The sequence below is a fragment of the Nerophis ophidion genome, linkage group LG09, assembly GCF_033978795.1.
Source record: "Nerophis ophidion isolate RoL-2023_Sa linkage group LG09, RoL_Noph_v1.0, whole genome shotgun sequence".
Taxonomy (NCBI): Eukaryota; Metazoa; Chordata; class Actinopteri; order Syngnathiformes; family Syngnathidae; genus Nerophis; species Nerophis ophidion.
The window spans coordinates 60,408,073-60,435,105 of record NC_084619.1 but is presented as its reverse complement, the minus strand read 5'-3'; the positions used below and the strand labels follow the sequence as shown (position 1 = coordinate 60,435,105).

The window sequence follows — 27,033 nt, the reverse complement described above, 5'->3', positions numbered from 1 at the left end:
TATTGCATATGTCAGCTGAAAAATAAGGAGCTTATTTTTCAGTTTGAGTTTGCTTACTCCTTACCGGTACTAAAAGACAAGTTGTCTTGTATGTTCACTATTTTATTTACGGACAAACTTGCAAAGACAAACATATGTTTAATGTACCCTAAGATTTTTTGTTAAAATAAACCAAATAATGCAATTTTTTTTGATACCCTTTATTTAGAAAAGTACCGAAAAGTATCGCAATACATTTTGGTACAGGTACCAAAATAAACTGGTATCGGGACAACCCTACCTGACACAGACGCCAACGCTGATCCAAATCCTGGTGGGGACAATGGACGTAGGCCAGCAGACATGGCGTCGTCTCTCATTTGAAAGTGCGTCTGCAAGAAAGAAGGAGTGTAACTGCGAAGATGGGAAGTGAGAATTTAAAAAAAAAAGAAATTTTCCGACTTTGTGAAAGCTCCAAACTGGGCACTCATCTCTCTGGCCATCAATCAATGAACTTATCAATACGTTTTAAAGACTGCACTCGGCCGTTTGCTCAGCTGGCCCAGTTAGCGACGTAATGGAGAGCCGCGCTCAGCCGAGCGTCGTGGCTTCACTGGAGCACGTTATGAGATCTGGGGCCAGAATCGATTAGGCAAGTGGGGGGGACAGGGGAGGAAAAGAAAAAAAAAAAACTAAACTTGACGCTGGAACGCGTCTCCAAAAAGTTGCCGCTGACTTCAAAGAAATATTTGCTTTCCCATTTCCCTCAACTCACCGCAGTTTCCTGCCAGATGTCTCCGCTTTTTTGGCCTCTATTGCATCACACAGGAACACGGAAGACCTTCCATCAAAAGTATTGGGCCACTTGATCACTGCTTCTGGAGGAAGAGAAAAATAAAGAGAATGTGGAATTTTAGGTTAAAGATCACATAGCAGGTGAATATTGGTTTTTATGTACTGGACAGCAATGTTTCCTCACTGTCAGATGATCAAATCTGTCCTCGTGCTGCTCTGCATCAAATGCAAGGTACTAGTTAAACTATATACCATTGCTACTGTTTCCCTACGCTTTGAACCCTGCGGGCTTATCAAACATTGCTCCTGTTTCCCTACGCTTTGAACCCTGCGGGCTTATCAAACAATTTTTTTCTTACAATAAGCATAACGCAAGTAGTTTTCACTAGGCCTAAAGGTTAGAGTGTGCGCCCTGAGATCGGTAGGTTGTGAGTTCAAACCCCGGCCAAGTCATACCAAAGACTATAAAAATGGAACCCATTACCTCCCTGCTTGGCACTCAGCATCAAGGAATTGTGGGTTAAATCACCAAAAATGTTTCCCGGGAACGACCACCGCTGCTGCTCACTCCTCCCCACACATCTGAGGGGGTGATCAAGTGTGATGGGTGAAATGCAGAGAATAATTTCGCCACACCTGGTGTGTGTGACAATCATTGGTACTTTAACTTTAAAAAAAAACAAAAAAAACTTGAAAAGACACTGAAACGGTGTAGTTTTTGCGCTACGGCACCATCTTTTGAACAAGTTCACTTACTGCAGGTGCTGATGGGTGAATGTTCTGCGAATTGAAGCTTTGAACCGGAAGTAAAAGTGCCGTTCTGTCTTCTAAACATTCAGAGCGGTTTCTACTCATATGGATTCTTCATTCATCAACCCAAGCAACGTTTGTAAGTTTTGCAATATAACTAAAGAGATTCCGGAGTCTCCATAGCAGAACCTTCAGGTTCTGTAACAGCTTCTTCCCTCAGGCCATCAGACTCTTGAACGCATCATAATAATCCTCTCAATTCCCCCCAAAACGGATTAACTGGCTGGTATAAAAAGACCATATAACATACATCCATAAACGTGGATGCATATGCAACTCAGTGACCTATTGGTTAGAGTGTCCGCCCTGAGATCGGTAGGTGTTAGCGGGGTGTATAATATAGCCAAGAGTTATGGATGCATTCGAATTCTGGTTAATTCTTATGTTGCGTTTATAATGTGTTACAGAGCCAATGTTCTCCCGAAATGTGTTTAGTGTGGGTTCACAGAGTGTGGCGCATATTAGTAAGAGTGTTAAAGACAAGTTATTTTATATCACAACCATCAGTGTGATCTGTATGGCTGTGGAAGAAGACCCCTGGTTTACACATAGTAAAAGCAAAAATAACCTTCTCCACCATTTTGGAAATGACGACAGGGGAAGCGTCACTCGTGATGTCACGACTTTGACCTGGCAGTAAAAGTAAGCATGCGGTAATAAATTTGGAGAGCGAGTTTGACCCGGCAGTAATTCAAGGCAGGCGCATATTACATGCCCGGCGGCTATTCAAGGAAATACAGTATACACACACATATATATATATATATATACATATATATATATAATTTTTTTTAAATACATCTTGGCCAAAGGGTGCGCATTTTAATATCTTAAACACACTTGTTATTACATATGTTGACCAGAGGGGGAGCACTTCAAATTTTTACACACACTTGTTATTTCATATGTTGACCAGAGGAGAGCACTTTTAATAACCGACACACAATCAATCATGTGACCATGATTTCACACACACACACACACACACACACACACACACACACACACACACACACACACACACACACACACACACACACACACACACACACACACACACACACACGAGACGTGGGGGGCAAAACATGGTTGCAGACACACACACACACACACACACACACACACACACACACACAAATGTCAGCTGGCTCCGAGTGAAACAAGCGCTGACCTTTGGAGGCGAGCACACACAAAAAGGATGCCACCTTTTTCTCTGCGACGTTAAAAGCTGTTCTCACCTGCGCTCCGACACCGCGGCGGCCCCAGGTCGACATCATGTGACCCCCCCTCCTTGTTCTTTAGACACCAACCCAGCCCCCCAACCCCCATTTTAATAATAAAGCTCTCTTTGCTACTCGATGACAGCAAGTTAAGTGCGATAAAAGTTGTGACTTTCAATAAACTTTCAGCTTGTTTAGTCAAATCATCCAGGAGGAGCAAACAAGAGCGGGTAAAAAAAAGCTAACTCAAAACACAAATTATAATAACGATGACAACTGACCTTGACTCAAGGTCGACTAGCACCATTCCAGTCCTTTTCTCCTTTAAATGATAATGTTTAGTTGAATACCATTTTTTACTTGAATAGAAATAGAGTACGGCCGATGGCGCTTTCTCACAAGTACGTTCATTCAACATTTTCCAGCAGGAAGATACTTTGACAAAGCGAGATTTGTAACTACACGTTTTGTAAGTACAATCCTTTCATTGTTTTTAGATTCATAACACCGTGTTTTTAAAAACTGTGGCCAGTATATTAGAGCCTTAGGATGTAGCATAAAAAACTCAGTTTTTCAAAATGTCAAAAACAAAACACCGCAAATCAAAACGTCATACAATACAACATTGACAAACACATTGTCGTAAACATAACATTAACAAAACATGGTGAAACAAAACATAGCAACAAAAATCCTCATTAACAAAACATTAAAAAGAGTCACAAAACATCGTAAAACCTAACATTGGTAAAAAAAAAGTCATACAATGCAACATGTAACGAAAAACGTTGTAAAACAAAACATCTTACAATGCAAAATCATAGCAAAAAACATCGTAAAACAATGTCGTACAATGCAACATTGTAAAACAAAATGTAAAACAAAACATCTTACAATGCAAAATCATAACAAAAAACATCGTAAAACCAAATGTCGTGCAATGCAACATTGTAACACAAAACGTAAACCAAAAATCTTACAATGCAACATCATAACAAAAAACATTGTAAGAACAAATTGTCGTACAACGCAACGTTGTAACACAAAACAAAACATCTTAAAATAAACAAATGCAACACAAAACGTCATAGGAAAAACATCTTGAACGAAATGTCATGAACAAAACGTTTTGAACAAAACATCGTAAAGCAAAACATAAAACTAAACGTCATACAATGCAATGTTGACAAACCGATTGTCGTAAACAAAAGGTTAACAAAAGTTGGTAAAACAAAACGTCACAAACAAAACCTCTTACAATGCAACATCACAACAAAAAAACATTGTTAAACAAAATGTCATACAATGCAACATTGTGACACAAAACATAAAACAAAACATCTTAAAATAAAAAAAGCAACACAAAACGTCATGGGAAAGACATCTTGAACAAAATGTCATGAAAAAAAATGTCGTGAACAAAACATCGTAAAGCAAAACCTAAAACTAAACGTCATACAATGCAACGTTGACAAACACATTGTCGTAAACAAAACGTTAACAAAAGATGGTAAAATAAAACGTCATAAACAAAACATCTTACAATGCAACATCATAACAAAAACATCGTAAAACAAAATGTTGTACAATGCAACATTGTAACACAAAACAAAACATCTTAAAATAAAAAAAGCAACAATGGGAAAGACATCTTGAACAAAACGTTGTGAACAAAACATTGTAAACAAAAACATTGTGAACAAAACATCGTAAAACAAAACGTATAACAAAACGTCTTACAATGCAACATTGAAAAACAGATTGTCGCAAACAAAACGTCAACAAAACATGGTACAACAAAGCGTAGTAGAACAAAACATAGCAACACAAAACGTCATTACCAAATCATCTTACACAAAACGTATTATGCAAAACATTATAGCAAGTCATAAAACAAAACATCGTAAAACGAACTGCTGAAAAATGCAACATTGTAACACAAAACGTAAAACAAAACCTCTTACAATGAAACATCGTAACGAAAAACATCGTGAAACAAAATGTCGTACAATGCAACATTGTAACACAAAACATAAAACAAAATATCTTAAAATAAACAAAAGCAGCACAAAACGTCATAAACATAAAACAAAAATGTCGTTAAACAAAAAAGTCATAAAACAAAATTGTCATAAAACAAAAACGTCCTAAAACTAAATATCACAAAACAAACCGTCATAAACAAAAAAATTGTACAACAAAACCTAGCAACACAAAACACTGAAGAACAAAACGTCATAAAACCAAACATCGTAAAACAAAACGTCATAATTCATAATTTTAACACAATGCATACAAATATATCAATACATATACAATACTCAACACACAATACATATATCTATTATAACATATTATATATACATACACACACACACACATACATATATATATATATATATATATATATATACATATATATATATATATATGTAGGTGTGGGAAAAATCACAAGACTACTTCATCTCTACAGAACTGTTTCATGAGGGGTTCCCTCAATCATCAGGAGATTTAAATGGAAGCATTCACATACAATGGTTTATATAGGGCACAGAGTGGGTGGGTACAGGCAGGTGTAAGGGCGTGGTGATTGGCTCATGTGTTACCTAGGAGGTGTTTTCGTCTGTGGCGGCATGTTGAAATGATTTCACTGCGCTTGTTGAGGGATGACAGGTCTGGATGATATATAATAAACCAGTGGTCCCCAACCACCGGGCCGCAGAAAAAATGTTAATTAAAAAAAAAAAAAAATTTTTTTTTTTTTTTTTTTTTATAAAATCAACATAAAAAACACAATATACACTTACAAATAGTGCACCAACCACAAAAAACTCCCCTTTTCATGACAAAAAACGTCCCTTTTTCATGACAAAAAAGAAAAAAAAAAAAGAAAAATTTAAAATTATCTAAGTATACACACATACTTAGATAATTTGCATTAAATCCACAGGCTCACAAACAAGTCTAATTTCCAGCATGAGGACTATCGCACTTCTAGTACACGGTTGTGTTAAAATAAAATAGTTCTTTCAAGCTCAAAATGCTCTAGATTTCCTTTCAAGAGTCAACAACTTGATTGTCGGAGAAGCTGTGTTGCAAGTTTGTGAGAGATGATGGCCCCCAGGCTTCGTCACAGGACCCACTTGTCAAAGAAGGTTTTCTTATCCCGCCTGATGTGCGCAATGAGAACTCTGTTAGTGAGCTGGCAGATTGAGGTCTGTGTGTGTGTGTGTGTGTGTTTGTGTGTGTTTGTGTGTGTGTAGGTGTCTCACTATATTTTGAAACATAGATGCTGAACGTATCCTGAAGCCAAATAAAAGCAGATAGATGGACAGCGTGAGGCGAGTACCAGTCCTGTACGCACGTCAACTTCCCGCACACTGTCAACTTGGTCCTTGTCCAGCCTGTCACTTCCTGTCGTCACACAACGCAACACAACCCACACGTGAAATGTCACGCTGGAGGCAACCGGAGTGTTCCCAGTGCAAACTTTGCGTGAACAAGAGCGGCTGTCAGTCAAATGTGTGACACGTTACATAAAGTCTGACAGCGAGTGCAGGTGTGGTCGCTTCACGGAAGTTGTGTTTGTGGTAAACTCTGCACTGTTTTGTATGACAATAGTGTGTCACCTTGCCTGATTTGACTTTCCTTTTCTTTTGGACACACCCCCGGGAGACACAATGGAGGGACAAAAGTTCCCGCTGTTTCGCCTGTGCAATATTCCGCCACGTAACTATCGTAGTTCTTTTTATTTTCATCGTTTATGTGATCGTCATGTAAATCCAAAACGCTGTGGAAAAAAAGGTCGTAAAAAACGAGTTGCTGTACAATGCAACATCGCAACACAAAAAGTCGAAAAACAAAACATAGTAAAAAAAACGTTGCGAACAAAATTAAAGTTTACAAAAAAAAAAGGAGCTACCGAAATGTGAAAGAAAAACAAACCGTTGTAAACAAGAACGTCCATTCATCCATCCATTTTGTAGCGCTTCGTAGTGGACAAAAAGACGCAAATAAAAGTCGGAAATAAAATGATGTACATGAAAACTCGTAAACAAAGTGTCATGCAAAAAAACATCATAAACAAAGCGTCGTAAACAAAACATTACTCCATATGTCGTAAAGCAAAACATAGCAACACAAAACATTGATAACTTCACAAAACCAAACATCGTAAAACAAAATGTTGTACAATGCAGCATTGTAAGACAATGCGTAAAAAAAACAAAAACATTGTATGATGTAACATTGCAACAAAAACATTGTAAAACAAAACATAAAGTAACACGTAGTACACAAATCATCGTAGACAAAAAAACACGTGAAACAAAACAGAGCAACACAAAACATAAAAGGTCAGAAAACCAATGCAACACCATGACAAAAAAGGCGTAAAACAAAAAAGTCGTTAAAACGTCATACATAAAACATCGTAAACAAAGCATCGTAAACAAAACATAACTCAAAATTTCGTAAAGCAAAACATAACACAAAACATTGTTAACAACACTTAAAACAAAATGTCACAAAACCAAACATCGTAAAAAATTATTGTGCAATGTATCATTGCAACAAAAAACATTGTAGAACAAAACATCGCAAAGCAAAACATCGCAAAAAAAGCATTGTAGACGACAAAAAACGTGAAATAAAACAGCAACACAAAACGTAAAGGGTCTAAAAACCCATGCCACACCATGACAAAAAACGTCATAAAACAAAAATGTTGTAAAACAAAACATCATAAAACAACAAACCTAACGTTGTAAAAAAACGTCAAACAAAATTAACGTTGTTTAAAAGAACTACCGAAAATGTGAAAGGAAAAAAAAAAACGTTGTGCAATAGAATGTCATAAAACAAACCGTTGTACACAAAAAGAAGCAAACAAAAACGTCAGAAAACCAGTGCAACACCATGACAAAAATCTTCGTAAAACAAAATGTTGTAAAACAAAAACGTTGTTAAACAAAACATAGCAAAACAAAACATTTTAGTACAAAACTTAAAACAAAACATCATGAAACCAAACATCGTAAAACGGAACGTCGTACAATGCAGTATTGTAACAAAATGTGTCAAAACAAAAATGTCATAAAACAAAAAAGGCCTTAAAACAAAAATGTCGTAAACCAAAAATGTCGTAAAACAAAACATCACAAAACAAACCATAGTAAACACAGCAAAAAACATTGTGAACAAAACATCGTAAAACAAAACATAGCAACACAAAACACTGTAAAACAAAATGTCATGAAACCAAACATCGTAAAAAAAACATTGTGCAATGTATCATTGCAACAAAAAACATTGTAGAACAAAACATCACAAAGCAAAACGTCGGAAACAAAGCATTGTAGAAGACAAAAAACGTGAAACAAAACAGAGCAACACAAAACATAAAGGGTCTAAAACAAAAACATTGTTAAACAAAACATAGCAAAACAAAACATTTTAGTACAAAACTTAAAACAAAACATCATGAAACCAAACATCGTAAAATGGAACGTCGTACAATGCAGCATTGTAACAAAATGTGTCAAAACAAAAACGTCATAAAACAAAGATGTCGTAAAATAAAAAAAGGCCTTAAAACAAAAATTTCGTAAACCAAAAATGTTGTAAAACAAACCATCATAAAACAAACCATTGTAAACACAGCAAAAAACATCGTGGAAAAAACATCGTAAAACAAAACAGAGCAACACAAAACATAAAGGGTCTAAAAAACCAATGCCACACCATGACAAAAAACGTCATAAAACAAAAATGTTGTAAAACAAAACATCATAAAACAACAAACATAACGTTGTAAAAAAACGTCAAACAAAATTAACGTTGTTTAAAAAAAAGAGCTACCGAAAATTTGAAAGAAAAGAAAAAAACGTTGTGCAATAGAATGTCATAAAACAAACCGTTGTAGACAAAAAGACGCAAACAAAAACATCAGAAAACCAGTGCAACACCATCACAAAAATCATCAAAAAACAAAAATGTTGTAAAACAAAAACATTGTTAAACAAAAAATAGCAAAACAAAACATTTTAGTACAAAACATAAAACAAAACATCATGAAACCAAACATCGTAAAACGGAATGTCGTACAATGCAGCATTGTAACAAAATGTGTCAAAACAAAAACATCATAAAACTAAAATGTCGTAAACCTAAAATGTCTTAGAACCAACCATCACAAAGCAAACCATTGTAAACACAGCAAAAAACCTCGTGAACAAAAAAATCGCAAAACAAAACATAGCAACACAAAACATAAAGGGTCTAAAAAACCAATGCCACACCATGACAAAAAACGTCATAAAACAAAAATGTTGTAAAACAAAACATCATAAAACAACAAACCTAACGTTGTAAAAAAAGTCAAACAAAATTAACGTTGTTTAAAAAAAAGAGCTACCGAAAATTTGAAAGAAAAGAAAAAACGTTGTGCAATAGAATGTCATAAAACAAACCGTTGTAGACAAAAAGACGCAAACAAAAACGTCAGAAAACCATTGCAACACCATGACAAAAATCATCGTAAAACAAAAATGTTGTAAAACAAAAACGTTGTTAAGCAAAACATAGCAAAACAAAACATTTGAGTACAAAACTTAAAACATCATGAAACCAAAAATCGTAAAACAGAATGTCGTACAATGCAGCAATGTAACAAAATGTGTCAAAACAAAAACGTCATAAAACAAAAATGTCGTAAAATAAAAAAAGGCCTTAAAACAAAAATGTCGTAAAACAAACCATCACAAAACAAACCATTGTAAACACAGCAAAAAACATTGTGAACAAAACATCGTAAAACAAAACATAGAGGGTCTAAAAAACCAATGCCACACCATGACAAAAAACGTCATAAAACAAAAACGTTGTAAAACAAAACATCATAAAACAACGAACATAACGTTGTGAAAAAACGTCAAACAAAATTAACGTTGTTTAAAAAAAAAGCTACCGAAAATGTGAAAGAAAAGAAAAAAATGTTGTGCAATAGTCAGAAAACCAGTGCAACACCATGACAAAAATCATCGTAAAAAAAAATGTTGTAAAACAAAAACATTGTTAAACAAAACAAAACATTTTAGTACAAAACTTAAAACAAAACATCATGAAACCAAACATCGTAAAACGGAACTTCGTACAATGCAGCATTGTAACAACATGTGTCAAAACAAAAACGTCATAAGACAAAAATGTTGTAAAATAAAAAAAGCCTTAAAACAAAAATGTCGTAAACCAAAACAACACAAAACAAACCATTGTAAACACAGCAAAAAACATTGTGAACAAAACATCGTAAAACAAAACATAGCAACACAAAACACTGAAGAACAAAATGTCATAAAACCAAACATCGTAAAAAAAACATTGTGCAATGTATCATTGCAACAAAAAACATTGTAGAACGAAACATCACAAAGCAAAACGTCGCAAACAAAGCATTGTAGACGAAAAAAAAACGTGAAACAAAACAGAGCAACACAAAACATAAAGGGTCTAAAACAAAAACGTTGTAAAACAAATTATCATAGAACAAACCAAACGTTGCAAAAAAACGTCAAACAAAATTAACGTTGTTTAAAAAAAAAGAGCTACCGAAAATGTAAAAGAAAAGAAAAAAAACGTTGTGCAATAAAATGTCATAAAACAAACAGGTAGAGACAAAAAGACGCAAACAAAAACGTCAGAAAACAAGTGCAACACCATGACAAAAATCATCGTAAAACAAAAACGCTGTTAAACAAAAACATTGTTAAACAAAACATAGCAAAACAAAACATTTTAGTACAAAACTTAAAACAAAACATCATGAAACCAAACATCGTAAAACGGAACGTCGTACAATGCAGCATTGCAACAAAATATGTCAAAACAAAAACGTCATAAAACAAAAATGTCGTAAAATAAAAAAGGCCTTAAATCAAAAATGTCGTAACTCAAACCATCACAAAACAAAGCATTGTAAACACAGCAAAAAACATCGTGAACAAAACATCGTAAAACAAAACATAGCAACACAAAACACTGAAGAACAAAATGTTATTAACCAAACATCGTAAAACAAAACATCATACAATTCAGCATTTTAACAGAATGCATATATATATATACATACACACATACATACACACACACACACACATACATATATACATATATATATATATACATATACATATACATATACATATACATATATATATACACATATACATATATACACATATATATACATACATATATATAAACACACACACACACACACACACACACACACACACACACAATCCTTGAGTACAGTAGTATTCCCTTTGGAGAACGCTAATGCTACTTTCTCTTTAGCGGCCCAATAGAGTCAGGAAAACGTGCTAAAAAGTTTGTAAAGAAAACTTCACATTAATTAACCATGTTTTTTTTTTTTTTTGGTTCAACTAAGCAAAGCTAATGGAAACTATTCTCTTACTCTCCCAACACGTTTGCCCCCTCCCCTCCCCCTACCTAACCACCCTCACCCTCATCCATTTGCCGCCATTAGAAATATATCGGGGTGACTTGGAGCATGAAATTAAAATATTAGTGGGGTGACATCACCGAATATTTCCAATTCTCGGGCTAAAGATGGAATTGAAAATAATCTTTTGGTGCCTTTGGGGAGAAAAGGTCAGTCTGGGCATTCTGAGCAAACATTCTTACAATAGGAAATAAAAAGCAGACAGCGATAGCCATTTCAAATATATAATAAATAAAAACATAATGTGTATATTTACATTTTGAACCATAACATTTTTGTACAACTACACACTATTTTTTTATTGCATTTTCACCGGGGTTGTCAACGTTAATGCACGTCGTTAATCAGCAAAAAATGATAGCATTAGTCATGTATAAACATAAATTTTTATTACTATTTAAAAAAATAAAATTAGACAGCACTTTTTACACATATAACGAGAAATAATTTAATAATTTGGCTTTCTAAGGTTGACATTTATTCGGGGAGCAGCTGTTTTGTTTTTACATTTGCGGTTTGCTGAATTTTTACACTAGTATTTCACACAGGACTGCAATCTATTAGTGGCAGTGGTGATTTCCATGATATAGTTTGCATAAGTGATCATGATGCATATGAAAGTAACTGAGACAAAAGAGAAAAACGAAAAGCAAAACTGGAAAAGCACGAAATACTTTTTTTCCGAATCCAGCCGGTGATCCGGATCAGTCCCAAAATCTATTCACTTGTTACTTATCCCATTTCTGACAGTTACGGAAAGTTCAACGAAAATCCACTTCTAACGCTTTGAATTATCCATATAAAGAAAGAAACTGAGTGAACCCTCTTGTCAGTCATCCACTGTGTTTGTCTCTGTGGGTGGAGGCGTTGCCGCTCGCATTTGCACAGAGAAGTTGTGACTTGTAACGTAAACATACAAGGTAGCGTAATAGAGATGATGCGGATAAACCCTAAAATCCTATCACTTGTCCCTTTGCCCTGTCAGGTTCAAACACTAATGACATCTATTAAACAAGACAAGAAGCAAGGAATTAAACAAAGACATAATTAAATTTAGCTCAATGAGGAGAAACACATAGACACTGTACCCTTGTACAGTGTCTCGACACGCTCTGACGAAAGTTTGTACGTCTCCTCTTTTATTTGGACTTTCCCTGATTACATGGCAACAGCTGATTCTAAGGTACGGAGGTCGTAAACAGCCATCGCCTTTGTTATAAAACAGTTCAAAGAAAAGGTCGTAAACAGTTCAAAGAAGAGGTCCCTGTAGGGGAGTCAAGTCCTGCTTCCTCTTCACTTTGTAATTCTCGGGTCAAGACAATATCTTTCTGTTGATTACAATGCATGAAAGAAACAGAACACCTTCATGATGCTTCCCATCATACACAGTGGAGTTTTACAAGCTTTCTGCTTGGTAGGATTAAATACGGCTTTTGTCTGCTTGCCAGGAACTCATTGAAACACAAAGTTTTGTGATAACTTAGAATTATATTAACAACCCCATTTAGGAGAGTTTCTGAAAAAAAATCATGAAAATATGACCATGACCTTTTAAGTTATGCTGCTAACTAACCAACTAACTAACTAACTAACTAACTAACTAACCAACCTCCTATAAGTTTAATTTCATACAATGCAGCATTGTAACACAAAAACATCGTAAAATGCAACTTCCTAGCATAACATGTCGTAAAAATAAACAAATCAAAACATCATAAAACTAAACATCGTAAAACAAAATGTCATAAAAATAAACATTGCAAAAAAAGTAATAAAACTAAACATCGTAATATAAAATATCATAAAACAAAACATTGCACTTTGCAACATTTAAACAAAAAAATTCCAAAAATAAAACTTCGTAAAACAAAATTCGGAGGAGGCGGTGCCTAACTAACTAACTAAGTATATACATAACCTATAAGTTTAATTTCATACAATGCAACATTGTAACACAACAACATCGTAAAATGCAACTTCCTAGCATAACATGTCGTAAAAATAAACAAATTAAAATGTCATAAAACTAAACAGTGTAAAACAGAACGTCATAAAACTAAACATCGTAAAAAAAGTCATAAAAGTAAACATCCTAATACAAAACATCATAAAACAAAACATTGCAACATTAACACAAAAATCTTCCAAAAATAAAACTTTGTAAAACAAAATTCGGAGGAGGCGGTGCCTAACTAACTAACTAAGTATGTACATAACCTATAAGTTTAATTTCATACAATGCAACATTGTAACACAAAAACATCGTACAATGCAACTTCCTAGCATAACATGTCGTAAAAATAAACAAATCAAAACATCATAAAACTAAACATCGTAAAACAAAATGTCATAAAAATAAACATTGCAAAAAAAGTAATAAAACTAAACATCGTAATATAAAATATCATAAAACAAAACATTGCACTTTGCAACATTTAAACAAAAAAATTCCAAAAATAAAACTTCGTAGAACAAAATTCGGAGGAGGCGGTGCCTAACTAACTAACTAAGTATATACATAACCTATAAGTTTAATTTCATACAATGCAACATTGTAACACAAAAACATCATCAAATGCAACTTCCTAGCATAACATGTCATAAAAATAAACAAATTAAAATGTCATAAAACTAAACAGTGTAAAACAGAACGTCATAAAACTAAACATCGTAAAAAAAAGTCATAAAAGTAAACATCCTAATACAAAACATCATAAAACAAAACATTGCAACATTAACACAAAAAACTTCCAAAAATAAAACTTTGTAAAACAAAATTCGGAGGAGGCGGTGCCTAACTAACTAACTAAGTATATACATAACCTATAAGTTTAATTTCATACAATGCAACATTGTAACACAAAAACATCATAAAATGCAACTTCCTAGCATAACATGTCGTAAAAATAAACAAATTAAAATGTCATAAAACTAAACAGTGTAAAACAGAACGTCATAAAACTAAACATCGTAAAAAAAAGTCATAAAAGTAAACATCCTAATACAGAACATCATAAAACAAAACATTGCAACATTTACACAAAAAACTTCCAAAAATAAAACTTCGTAAAACAAAATGTGGGGGGAGGCGGTGACGAACTAACTAACTAACTAACTACCTATAAGTTTAGTTTCATACATTGTAACACAAAAACATTGTGCAATGCCACTTCCTAGCATAAAATGCTGTAAACATACACAAATCAAAATGTCATAAAACTAAACATTGTAAGACAAAACATCATAAAACTATACATCGTAATACAATACATCATAAAACAAAACATTGCACATAGCAACATTTGAACAAAAAACTTCCAAAAGTAAAACTTCGTAAAACAAAATGTGGGGGGAGGCGGTGCCGTTAGCATACACACAGAAATGTTGGGACTTATAACATAAAAATACAAGGTAACATAATAGAAATGATGCGGATCAAACCCAAAATCCTATCAGTTGTCCGTCAACCCTATTATAGGACAGTTTCTGAAAAATTCATGAAAATATGCCCATAACTTTTTTTTAACTAACTACACTGACTACATAACTTCCTATAAGTTTAGTTTCATACAATGCAACATAGTAACACAAAAACATCGTAAAATGCAACATCCGAACAAAAAATGTCGGAAAAATACACATAAAACAAAACGTCATAAGACTAATTGCCTTGACCCTAGAACTACAAAGCGGAGAGGAAGCAGGAACAGGCTCCCCTCCAGGCACCTTTTCTTTGAACTGTTTTAATATGGGGCGGCATAGCTCGGTTTGTAGAGCGGCTGTGCCAGCAACTTGAGGGTTGCAGGTTCGATTCCCGCTTTTGTCATCCTAGTGACTGCTGTTGTGTCCTTGGGCAAGACACTTTACCCACCTGCTCCCGGTGCCACCCACACTGGTTTAAATGTAACAACACGATGGTTGTTTATGACCCCCGCCTCTTAGAAAGAGCTGTTGGCATGTAGTCAGGGAAAGTCCAAATAAAAGAGGAGGCATATAATCTTTTGTCAGAGCGTGGTGGAACTGTACAAAGAGAACAGTCCAGACGTTTCTCCTCATTGAGCCAAATGTAATTTTGTCTCGGTTTAATTCCTTGCTTCTTGTCTTGTTTAATAGATGTTATCAGTGTTTGAACCTGACACCCCTATCAAACAATACATAATCAAGGTCGGTAGGGCATTTTTCACACATGCTTTAAATCCTTTCCAGTATTTCCGTTGAAACTCTTACACAGGAAGTCATTAATCCTTTTGAATGTGTCGGTAGACAAACAAACTAAAACAGCATTATCATCGTTCCTGGTTTCATACCTCAAAGCGTGACTTTCAAACCCGCCGGCTGAGACGCGGTCCTGCAACACCTGAAGCTTCCATTTCCTGCCTTTCACTTTCACTTCTTCTCGCCGCCTCTGTGAGAACTGTCAATATGCAAAGGCAGAGAATGGCGTCTTTGTGATAACCCGAGGCATATAGCCCCAAACCCCCCATCCGCACGTAAACAATACATGGAGACGCCAATATGTGCCGAAAAGTAGTTTTTGGTTTCACTTTCGCTTTTTGCTCCCACAGCGGCTGGAAACACGGCATCGGGTTTGAATATTCTCACATTTCCTCGTCTTTTGCTGTTTGCAGGAACAACAGGAGTCTGAACCACACATGACCTTTGAACCCCAGCACAACGCTCGGACATAACAAGCACCGTTACTAACTTACTTTGGTTGTCCATCACTTATACAACTGAATAAAAAAAATTGGCATTAAACACAATCATATCACAATTTGTTTACAGCGTACAAATTGTGACATATTTTTGGCCGACATCAAGCATTTTTAAAAGTGGTTGAATTGATTTAGATGAGTAAATCTAAATCTAATCGAAATCTGTGTGGGTCTATATGACAATACTGTAAAATATGTCTTATTTATGTACAGCAGGGGTCACCAGCGCGGTGCCTGCGGGCACCAGGTCGCCCGTACGGACCAAATGAGTCCTTACGGGCCTGTCCTAAAAATAGCTCAAATAGCAGCACTTACCAGTGAGCTGCCTCTATTTTTTAAAATTGTATTTATTTACTAGCAAGCTGGTCTCGCTTTGCTCGACATTTTTAATTCTAAAAGAGACAAAACTCAAATAGAATTTGAAAATGTTACGACTCGGAGTAAGGACAGGACCCAGATGCAGAGAAGAAGTTAAAAAAAAAAAAACTGCTTTTATTTTGAAACAACTTTTTACCTCCAATGCAAAAAGTTTTTCACAAGAATAATCAACACGCGGAAAAAAAATTCCGAGGATAAAAAATTAACTTAAAATCACTCCACAAAAATAAGGAGGAATACTAGTCTAAGGAAATTCGAACAAAAAAAATAAAACATTAACAAAAATAAATGAAAAGCGCTCCAACAGGAGGAAAAAACACCAAAACGACCTATATACACTAACTATAAATAACAAAAAAATCCCTGAGGCAATAAATTCGAAATTTGGAAAAAATAAAAACTCACCAATTAGGAAGACGAATGATAACCAAGGACGCTCGAAGGAGGAAAAAGTAAACTCAAAATTACAGCAAAAACTAGGGTAACTAGGAAAACAGGAGCAAGACAAGGAGCTAATCAAGGACATGGACATGGACGCTAGAAAGGCACGATAGAGGAGACGATCTGGCAAAGGACAAATGGAGACGTGAGCTTAAATAGGATGTGGGAGTGATGGGGAACAGGTGGAAACAATCAGGAATCAGGGATGACGTCAGACTGGTGACACAAGAGGAAGGGCCTGTGGTCTGAAACAAGAGGGTAACTTTTCAAAATAAAACACGTAAATCACAAGACAGAAAAACCAAGACAAGACTTCCCTCACCGCGGTGTGACAGAAAATCCAAGAAAATATTTTAAAGACTTGGTCTTCACTTGTTTGAATAAATTCATTAATTTTTTTCTTTGCTTCTTATAACTTTCAGAAAGACAATTTTAGAGAAAAAATACAACCTTAAAAATGATTTTATGATTTTTAAACACATATACCATTTTAAATTTTAAATTTCTTCCTCTTCTTTCCTGACAATTCAAATCAATGTTCAAGTGATTTTTTTAATTGTAAAGAATAATAAATACATTTTAACTTAATACTTCATTTTAGCTACTGTTTTTTCGACGAAGAATATTTGTGAAATATTTCTTCAAACTTATGATTAAAATTAAAAAAAAATATTCTGGCAGATCTAGAAAATCTGTAGAATCAAATTTAAATCTTATTTCAAAGTCTTTTGAATTTCTTTTAACATTTTTGTTCTGTAAAATCTAGAAAAAAAAAAAATGATTCGTCTTTGTTAGAAATATAGCTTGGTCCAATTTGTTATATATTCTAACAAAGTGCAGATTGGATTTTAACCTGTTTAAAACATGTCATCACATGTTGTTCTATTGTTGTTGTTGTTATTGTTGTATTTGCTGTTGTTGTTTTTGTCTCTCTGTCTAATCCCCCTCTTATCCCCACAATTTCCCCCTCTGTCTTCCTTTTTTTCTCTTTCTATCCCCTCCTGCTCCGGCCCGGCTGCACCAAATGATAATATAAATACATTTAATAAAGTCACATTCAAATAAGACAACAAGAGAAGTATCCTACACTTCTCTTTTGTAAAGTAAATCTGAACAGCCGATATGTGCATCTACATCAACTATATGATTTCCTTGAGAAGCTGGACAGGACAAAAAAAAACAACAAAAAAACAAAAACAAAACATGTCATCAATATTCTAAAATTGATCTTAATCAGGAAAAATGACTAATGGTGTTCTATGAATTATTTTTTAATTTTTTCAAAAAGATTCGAATTAGCTAGTTTTTCTCTTCTTTTTTTCGGTTGAATTTTGAATTTCAAAGAGTCGAAATTGAAGATGAACTATATTTCAAAATTTTAATTGTCATTTTTTTCCTGTTTTCTCCTCTTTCAATACCGTTCAATTAAGTGTTTTTTTCATCATTTATTCCCTACAAAAAACCTTCCGTAAAAGGAAAAAAAATGTACGACGGAATGACAGACAAAAATACCCATTTTTTAAAAATATATATAGATTTATTTATTTAAGGATAAATTGAACAAATTGGCTATTTCTGGAAATGTATTTAAGTGTGCATCAAACTGGTAGCCCTTCGCATTAATCAGTACCCAAGAAGTAGCTCTTGGTTTTCAAAAAGGTTGGTGACCCGTGATGTAGAGTATATATTGTAGTCACGCCCTGCGATGAGATGGCGACTTGTCCAGGGTGTACTCTGCCTTCCGCCCGAATGCAGCTGAGATAGGCTCCAGCTAATCACAAAAACACACCTGTGGACAGTTGAAAGTGTGCAATTTGTCCGGCCGCCATAGTCACAGCTGCTCGCTATACTCGCACATAATGCCATCAAATTTGTGGCATTCATCACAGAAAGACATGCGGACGGCTTCGCACACTAAAAGGTCGCGGGCTGGAGAGCAATCAACGCTCACGTCTCAAAGGGCGGCGAGGCGCCGACGTCGGCACATTTGTCCGCGGTAAATTGGATCATGTGTGTCAGCAAATGGTCACATGAGCGACAGAACCACCTTCACTTTGTCATGAAGTAGGAAGAAAGTAAGAGTGAGAATCTTTGGGCACCGAATCATTCCATCCGACTCCCGGGGTGACGATTCAGCAAATAATCATTAACTTCGAATTTAACGGCGGCAACACATTGCAAAAAAGTTGTCACAGGGGCATTTTTACCACTGTGCTACATGGCCTTTCCTTTTAACAACAGTCAGTAAATGTTTTGGGAACTGAGAAGACCAATTTTTGAAGTGGAATTCTTTCCCATTCTTGCTTGATGTACAGCTTAAGTTGTTCAACAGTCCGGAATTGTGGTGTTGTAGGCTTCATATTGCGACAGGTCTGGACTACAGGCAGGCCAGTCTACTGTAGTACCCGCACTCTTTTACTATGAAGCTGCGCTGTTGTAACACGTGGCTTGGCATTGTCTTGCTGAAATAAGCAGGGGCGTCCATATGTCGGTCCAAAACCTGTATGTACCTTTCAGCATTAATGGTGCCTTCACAGATGTGTAAGTTACCCATGCCTTGGACACTAATACACCCCCATACCATCACAGATGCTGGCTTTTCAACTTTGCACCGAGAACAATCTGGATGTTTTTTTTTCCTCTTTGTCCACAGTTTCCAAAACCAATTTAAAATGTGGACTTGTCAGACCACAGAACACTTTTCCACTTTGCATCAGTCCACCTTAGATGGGCTCGGGTCCAGCGAAGCCAGTGAGGATTCTGGGTGTTGTTGACAAATGTATTTCGCTTTGCATGGTAGAGTTTTAACTTAGACTTACAGATGTAACGACCAACTGTAGTCACTGATAGTGGTTTTCTGAAGTGTTCCTGAGCCCATGAGGTGATATCCTTTACACACTGATGTCAGTTTTTGATGCAATCCCGCCTGAGGGATCCAAGGTCCGTAATATCATCGCTTACGCGCAGTGATTTCTCCAGATTCTCTGAACCTTTTGATGGTTTTACGGACCGTAGATGGTTCCTTACAATAGCTCGTTGAGAAATGTTGTTCTTAAACTGTTGGACAATTTGCTCACGCATTTGTTCACAAAGTGGTGACCCTCGCTCCGTCTTTGTTTGTGAATAACTGAGCATTTCAGGGAAGCTATTTTTATACCCAATCATGGCATCCGCCTGTTCCCAATGAGCCTGTTCACCCGTGGGATTTTTCAAATAAGCGTTTGATGAGCATTCCTCAACTTTCTCAGTCTTTTTTGCCACTTGTGCCAGCTTTTCCTGAAACATGTTGCAGGCATCAAATTTTAAATGAGCGAAAAATAACAATAGTTTACCAGTGTGAACGTTACATATCTTTTCTTTGCAGTCTATTCAATTGAATATAACTTGAAAAAGATTTGCAAATCATTGTATTCTGTTTTTTTTTTTTTTACCATTTACACCAGTGGACCCCAACCTTTTTGTAGCTGTGGACCGGTCAACACTTGATAATTTGTCCCAAGACCGGGCCGGGGGGGGGCGGGGGAGGGCGATTATTTTATTCATTTATTTTTTGTCATGAAAAAGGGAGGTTTTTTGGGTTGGTGCTCCAATTGTAAGTGTATCTTGTGTTTTTTTATGTTGATTTAATAGAAAAATTTAATTAAAAAAAAATAAAAAAATAATTCTGCGGCCCGGTACCAATCGAGCCGCGGCCCGGTGGTTGGGGACCACTGATTTACACAACGTGCCAACTTCACTGGTTTTGTTAATATACATACAGGTATGTATATATACATATAAACATATACATATATCTATATCAAATCTAGCTTTGAAAATGAGGAAATGATTTGGAATCCGGATGAATAAGAATCGATTCAGATGTGATTGTTTTTGTGTGCACCCTAGGACACACACACACACACACACACACACACACACACACACACACACACACACTGCAGCTGCACTCACAAGTGACAAAAACACAAATAAATCATGCTGACAAGGCTTTTCTCTGCAGAGGTGATGGATACAGCCTGAGGGAGGACACACTCACACACACACACACACACACACACACACACACACACACACACACACACACACACACACACACACACACACACACACACACACACACACACACACACACACACACACACACACACACACACACACACACACACACACACAAAAGAGACATGTCACTATCCCTGGGTCAATCTCTCCTTGTCTTGATGAAGTAGAGACTTGTTGTGTTATTATTTGTCTACTAGGCATATGTCCATCTGCAGTGTGACCTCCTCCAAGTCCACGTGTGTGTGTTTGCAGGAGACACACGTCTTCAAGGTGACCTCCTCCTAGTCCACATGTTTGTTTTTGCAGTGGACACACGTGTTCAAGGTGACCTCCTCCAAGTTTGCAGGGGACCCACGTCTTCAAGGTAACCTCCTCCAAGTCCACATGTGTGTGTTTGCAGGGGACACACGTCTTCAAGGTGACCTCCTCCAAGTTTGCAGGGGACCCACGTCTTCAAGGTGACCTCCTCCAAGTCCACATATGTGTGATTTTGCAAGGGACATACGTCTTCAAGGTGACCTCCTCCATCAATCAATCATCCATCCATCCATTTTCTACCGCTTATTCCCTTTCGGGGTCCCGGGGGGCGCTGGCGCCTATCTCAGCTACAATCGATCAATCAATGTTTATTCATATAGCCCTAAATCACAAGTGTCTCAAAGGGCTGCACAAGCCACAATGACATCCTCAGCTCAGATCCCACATCAGGGCAAGGAAAAACTCAACTCTATCGTATTACCGTTACGTTGCTCGGGTTCATTTATTATTTGTGTAAGACCACAGCTACCAATTATAGTCCGGAGTGCCACGCACGGAGGGTCCGATGGGGTATTCATATGGATATTAAAGTCTACCATTATAATTATATTGTCGGCATGCGTCATTAGATCAGCGACAAATTCTAAGAATTCACTGATAAATGTTGTGGTTAGGAAGGGGAGATGACGGCAACAGACACCCACCAGAGGAAGGTAATGTTCAATGATCGATTATATATATATATATATATATATATATATATATATATATATGTATATAAAATAATAAAAAATACTATAGAATGGTGTGTGACAAAATCCAAAAGCGAATAGTTTTACCGTAAATGTTGGAGGTGCGTGTTGAGAGGAGCGGTGTAGTTCGACAAGGGCGGGGTTGAGAGGCAGGAGAGGCAGGAGCAAGTCGATGTAGGTTTTTGATGCAATCCCGCCTGAGGGATCCAAGGTCCGTAATATCATCGCTTACGCGCAGTGATTTCTCCAGATTCTCTGAACCTTTTGATGGTTTTACGGACCGTAGATGGTTCCTTGCAATAGCTCGTTGAGAAATGTTGTTCTTAAACTGTTGGACAATTTGGCAAGGAGTCGGGAACCAGGAAGCGCGAGGGAGGCAGGGAAGATCCGGGAGCACAAGACGCACAGCTTGACTCGGGGATGCACACAGGGAATGAAGACCAACAGTAGATTCGTATTTTTAGAATGTGCTTAGGGGCGTTAAAATATTACCCGCGGGCTGCAAATGGCCCCTAGGGCCGCACTTTGGACACCCTTGGCTTAAGGTTACTTGGCGCCATTTTGGAGGTACGTTAGCTGTTCCTCCGTTACGTTTTAGGCAGGCATTTTAGTTCTTTGCACACTGTCAGAGGTATTTGTTGTTGAACCCCAAGATGCAGAGACGGAGGCAGGCATTGAATAGAACAAGAACAAACAAAAAGCACGCACGTGGGCGGAATAACAAACTAAGGGAGCTAGCACTGGAAACTAAAAACTTTAGCATGGAAGTTAGAGGATAGCAAACAGAACAACTGGAAATAACTAATGGCTAACAAGAACAGCTTACCGCTATGACGACCAGGACAAAATGTAGCACGACAGGTAATAGCTGAAAAGAATCACAGACACGACAAGAGCAACCTATGACAACGATAAGTCCGAATGACGATACAATTATCCGGCAACTCACACAAGACAAAGCAGGTACAAATAGGAGCGGACTGATTGGCAACGGGTGTGGCCAGGCGCCAATCCGCTGCAGCTGAGGAGGAACAAAGCACTCAGGGAACAAGACAGGAAACTGGCAAAATAAGAGCACTAGACAGGAACTAAAGACAGGAGATACTAAACACAGAGGAAACAGAAAAATGCAGAGGCAAAAACTAAAACATAGACAAACTGTCAGGGGAAAGCGTGACACACGCATCCATCAACCCTGCGTCCACCCAAAGAGCCGTCGGTGCAGCGACGCCCTATCCGCTGCTCGGTGTGTCCGCCCGAGTGAAAAGTACCGGCCGTGTCTACGGTGTGACCTTGCCTCGTCTGCCAGCTTCCCACTGACCTCACATCCATGTTCCTTCCTCACAATGTCGAAAAACACACACAGAGTGCGGCGCACACCAAAGTAGTGACCCAGCAACGCATCAAGCACAGTGAATGACCTCACACACACACACACACACACACACACACACACACACACACACACACACACACACACACACACACACACACACACACACACACACACCCTTGTCTCTCGTAGGAATACGGAGTGTTCCTGTTTGTCTTTCGCACCGCTGAGCTCTCCTTCAAGCGAGCAGGAAAGCCTCGGGAGTGAGGAAGAAGGACAGACGTGTTCAAGGATGTTCTGTGACGAGAGATCGGAGCTTTTCGTTTATTTGTCCCTCCACCTGACCATCATTACGGACACGTGTTGCAACAAGATGCTTTGTACCGCCGTCCAATCAATATCAGGTCATAAAAAGAAAAGAAAATTTTTTAAAATTGGCACTATTGCATCTGTGTAAGAAACCAACAAGGGACCTAAAACAGAACCCTGTGGTACACCTCAGGCCGATTTTCAACAACAACATAGAATTGGACTCAAGTGTGAGTTAAGTACGGCCGCGTTTTTCCGAAACAAAATCTGCTAGCTTGATGCTAATATGCCTTGGCCTTGCTGTGGAAATGCTACTGATTAGCATTAGCAATGTTAACACTTCAAAATTAGTTACGAGGATGGTCCACATGACCGTAAGATATAGTGGATAGGATGGTGTGACCATATATGGGCGTGGCTGCTGAATATTTCCCGCCCTCAACACATTTGGGAGGAAGTATCGAAGGTGGGTGATATTAAGCAAAAAAAAAAAAAAAAAAAAAAATTAAAAAAAGTTTTTTAACATATTATTCAAAAAAATATTTATAAACAAAATGTTTTGTTTAAAAATATGGACTTGTGTAATTTTACATTTTTTTGTTTGGCTACAAATGTTTGTTTTGGTCACCCAAAAAATTGGGGGCTGGAAATGTTTTAAACTTGCAAATCTTTTTAGGTTTAAAATTGCATATGGTGTGGGATACTTTTTGGGTCGCAAATCTTTTGAGGGTTGCAAATTTTTTTTGATTGCAAAATGTTTTTGGGTTGCGAATTTTTTTGGTGCAAACTTTGTTGGTTGCAATTTTTTTGTTTAGTGTGAAGTAAAGTCAAGTGAATTATATTTATATAGCGCTTTTCTCTAGTGACTCAAAGCGCTTTACATAGTGAAACCCAATATCTAAGTTACATTTAAACCAGTGTGGGTGACACTGGGAGCAGGTGGGTAAAGTGTCTTGCCCAAGGACACAACGGCAGTGAGTAGGATGGCGGAAGTGGGAATTGAACCTACAACCCTCAAATTGCTGGCACAGACGCTCTACCAACCGTGCTAAGTTTAGCAATCTTTTTTTGGTTTCAGAAATGTATTTAGTTTATATTCTTTGGGGTTGCAAATCTTTTTTGGTGGACATTTTTTTTTTTGGTTGCACATTTTTTTGATAGCAAATATTTGGGGTTAAAAATCTTTTTAGGTACAAAATATTTTTAGGTTACAATTTTTTTGTTTACAAATATTTTTTTGGGCTGCAAATATGTATTTGGTTGCACAATATTTTTTGGTGTTGCAAATCTATTTTGGTGGAATATTTTTTTTGTTGCACATTTTTTGGATTGCAAAATTTTTGGGTTCAAAATCTTTTTTACTGCAACATTTTTTGTGGTTGCAATTTTTTGTTTACAAATCTTTTTTTGGTTGCAAAAACGTATTTGGTTGCAGAATATTTGGGGTTGCAAATTTGTTTTTGGTTGCAAATTTTTTTGGATTGCAAAATTTTCTGGGTTAAAAATCTTTTTGGTGCAACATTTTTTGTGGTTGCAATGTTTTTGTTTACAAATCTTTTGGTTGCAAAAATTGATTTGGTTGCAGAATATTATTTGGGGTTGCAATAATTTTTAGTGGAAATTATTTTAAGTTGCACATTTTTTTGGATTGCAAAATTTTTTGTGTTAAAAATCTTTTTTGGGTTGCAAAATATTACTTTTGGATTGGCAATTTTTTGGGGGGTTGCACATCTTTCTTTGGTTTACATTTTTTTTGGGTTAACATTTTTTTGGTTGCCATTCTTTTTTTTGCTTGCTAAATTTTGTGGGCCTGTAATTGTTTTGGGGGTTACACATTTTTTTAGGGTTACGCATTTTTGCAATTTTTTTGTTTCCAAATCTTTTGTTGTTTCCAAATCTGTTTTTAGTTTAGAACATTTTGGCGGGATTGCAAAAATGTTTTGGGATGTAAATTGTTCTTTAGTTTTAAATTTTTGGGGCTGCAAACTATTTTTTGATTGCAAAATTGCCGCCAAATCTCTTTATTTTTTGTTACGAAAAAAAAAACAACAAAAAAAAAACAACAAAAAACTGTTACCTTACAAAAATCTTTGTCAATTGCAAATATTTTTGTATCAATTTTTTTATTTTTTTTGGTTGCAAATTTTTGTTTTGTTTAGTAGATATAAAATCACAAATAAAATTAAAGTTTCAACAAAACAGTTGGTGCATACAACATACAATACTTGCAGTATTAACACCTTATAGAGAGCAAAACAAAAGACTATACACAGAGACTTGCAACTCTGAATTGTGATTATAAAACAAGATATAACACCAGTTAAAATGATCTCATATTTTAAAATCCATCCATCCATCCATTTTCTACCGCTTATTCCCTTTCGGGGTCGCGGGGGGCGCTGGCGCCTATCTCAGCTACAATCGGGCGGAAGGCGGGGTACACCCTGGACAAGTCGCCACCTCATCGCAGGGCCAACACAGATAGACAGACAACATTAACGCTCACATTCACACACTAGGGCCAATTTAGTGTTGCCAATCAACCTATCCCCAGGTGCATGTCTTTGGAAGTGGGAGGAAGCCATAGTACCCGGAGGGAACCCACGCATTCACGGGGAGAACAAGCAAACTCCACACAGAAAGATCCCGAGCCTGGGTTTGAACCCAGGACTGCAGGACCTTCGTATTGTGAGGCAGACGCACTAACCCCTCTGCCACCGTGAAGCCCATATTTTAAAATGTTACTATTAAAACATTTAATATTTAATAAAACGCGCACACACACACACACACACACACACACACACACTCACACACACACACACACACACACACACACACACACACACACACACACACACACACACACACACACACACACACACACACACACACACACACGTATATTAGACTGAGTAACACAAACATTCTGTACATGCCTGTTAACGAGAAGTAAACCTAATAAATGCAATATATTTATAAATAAAATAGCTTTAACAGACTTCAGGTGAAAGCCCTCATTTTGATTTCCTCAACACTCTCTTTGTGCTCTTGTTTTAAGCTAAATCTAACAATAGTTGTAATTCGGCTGCAAAAGTGTGGAATAATGAAGCAACCTTGAGGAAACCTTTCCACAGAACGGCAGTCGTCTCACCTGCGGCGACGCCTTTCAACTTCCTCCGAGGTGAACTCTTACGTGATCCGCCCCGCAGCCATCCTGCCGCTCCTAATTGGGACTGCAGCGGGCGGGCGGGCGGGCGCCTTGTTTGGAGCGCTCCAATTTAGCCTGATTTGGTCTGCTTTGGGAGTGGCGCATTCTCAGGTTTGACCAGCATCACTCTGAGCAAGAGGCGGCTTTTTCCTCCCACAGGAGGACCTCTAAAGACGAGAGAACATTGCCACGGTGATCACTTAGTTTCAAATACTTGGGCCGTCAAATAAGTTGTTTGGCCCGGGG

The 27,033-nt window shown here is 36.9% G+C and overlaps 1 long non-coding RNA gene across 1 annotated transcript; it reads right to left on the bottom strand.

Moving 5' to 3' along the window:
* Positions 1-274: 274 nt before the first annotated feature.
* Positions 275-15,842, bottom strand: LOC133558847 (uncharacterized). The gene is made up of 3 exons (XR_009808035.1): positions 15,636-15,842; positions 755-857; positions 275-371 (listed from the first exon to the last, which is right to left on the bottom strand). It is a non-coding gene; the product is annotated as an uncharacterized LOC133558847 (long non-coding RNA).
* Between the last annotated feature and the right edge of the window lie 11,191 nt (positions 15,843-27,033).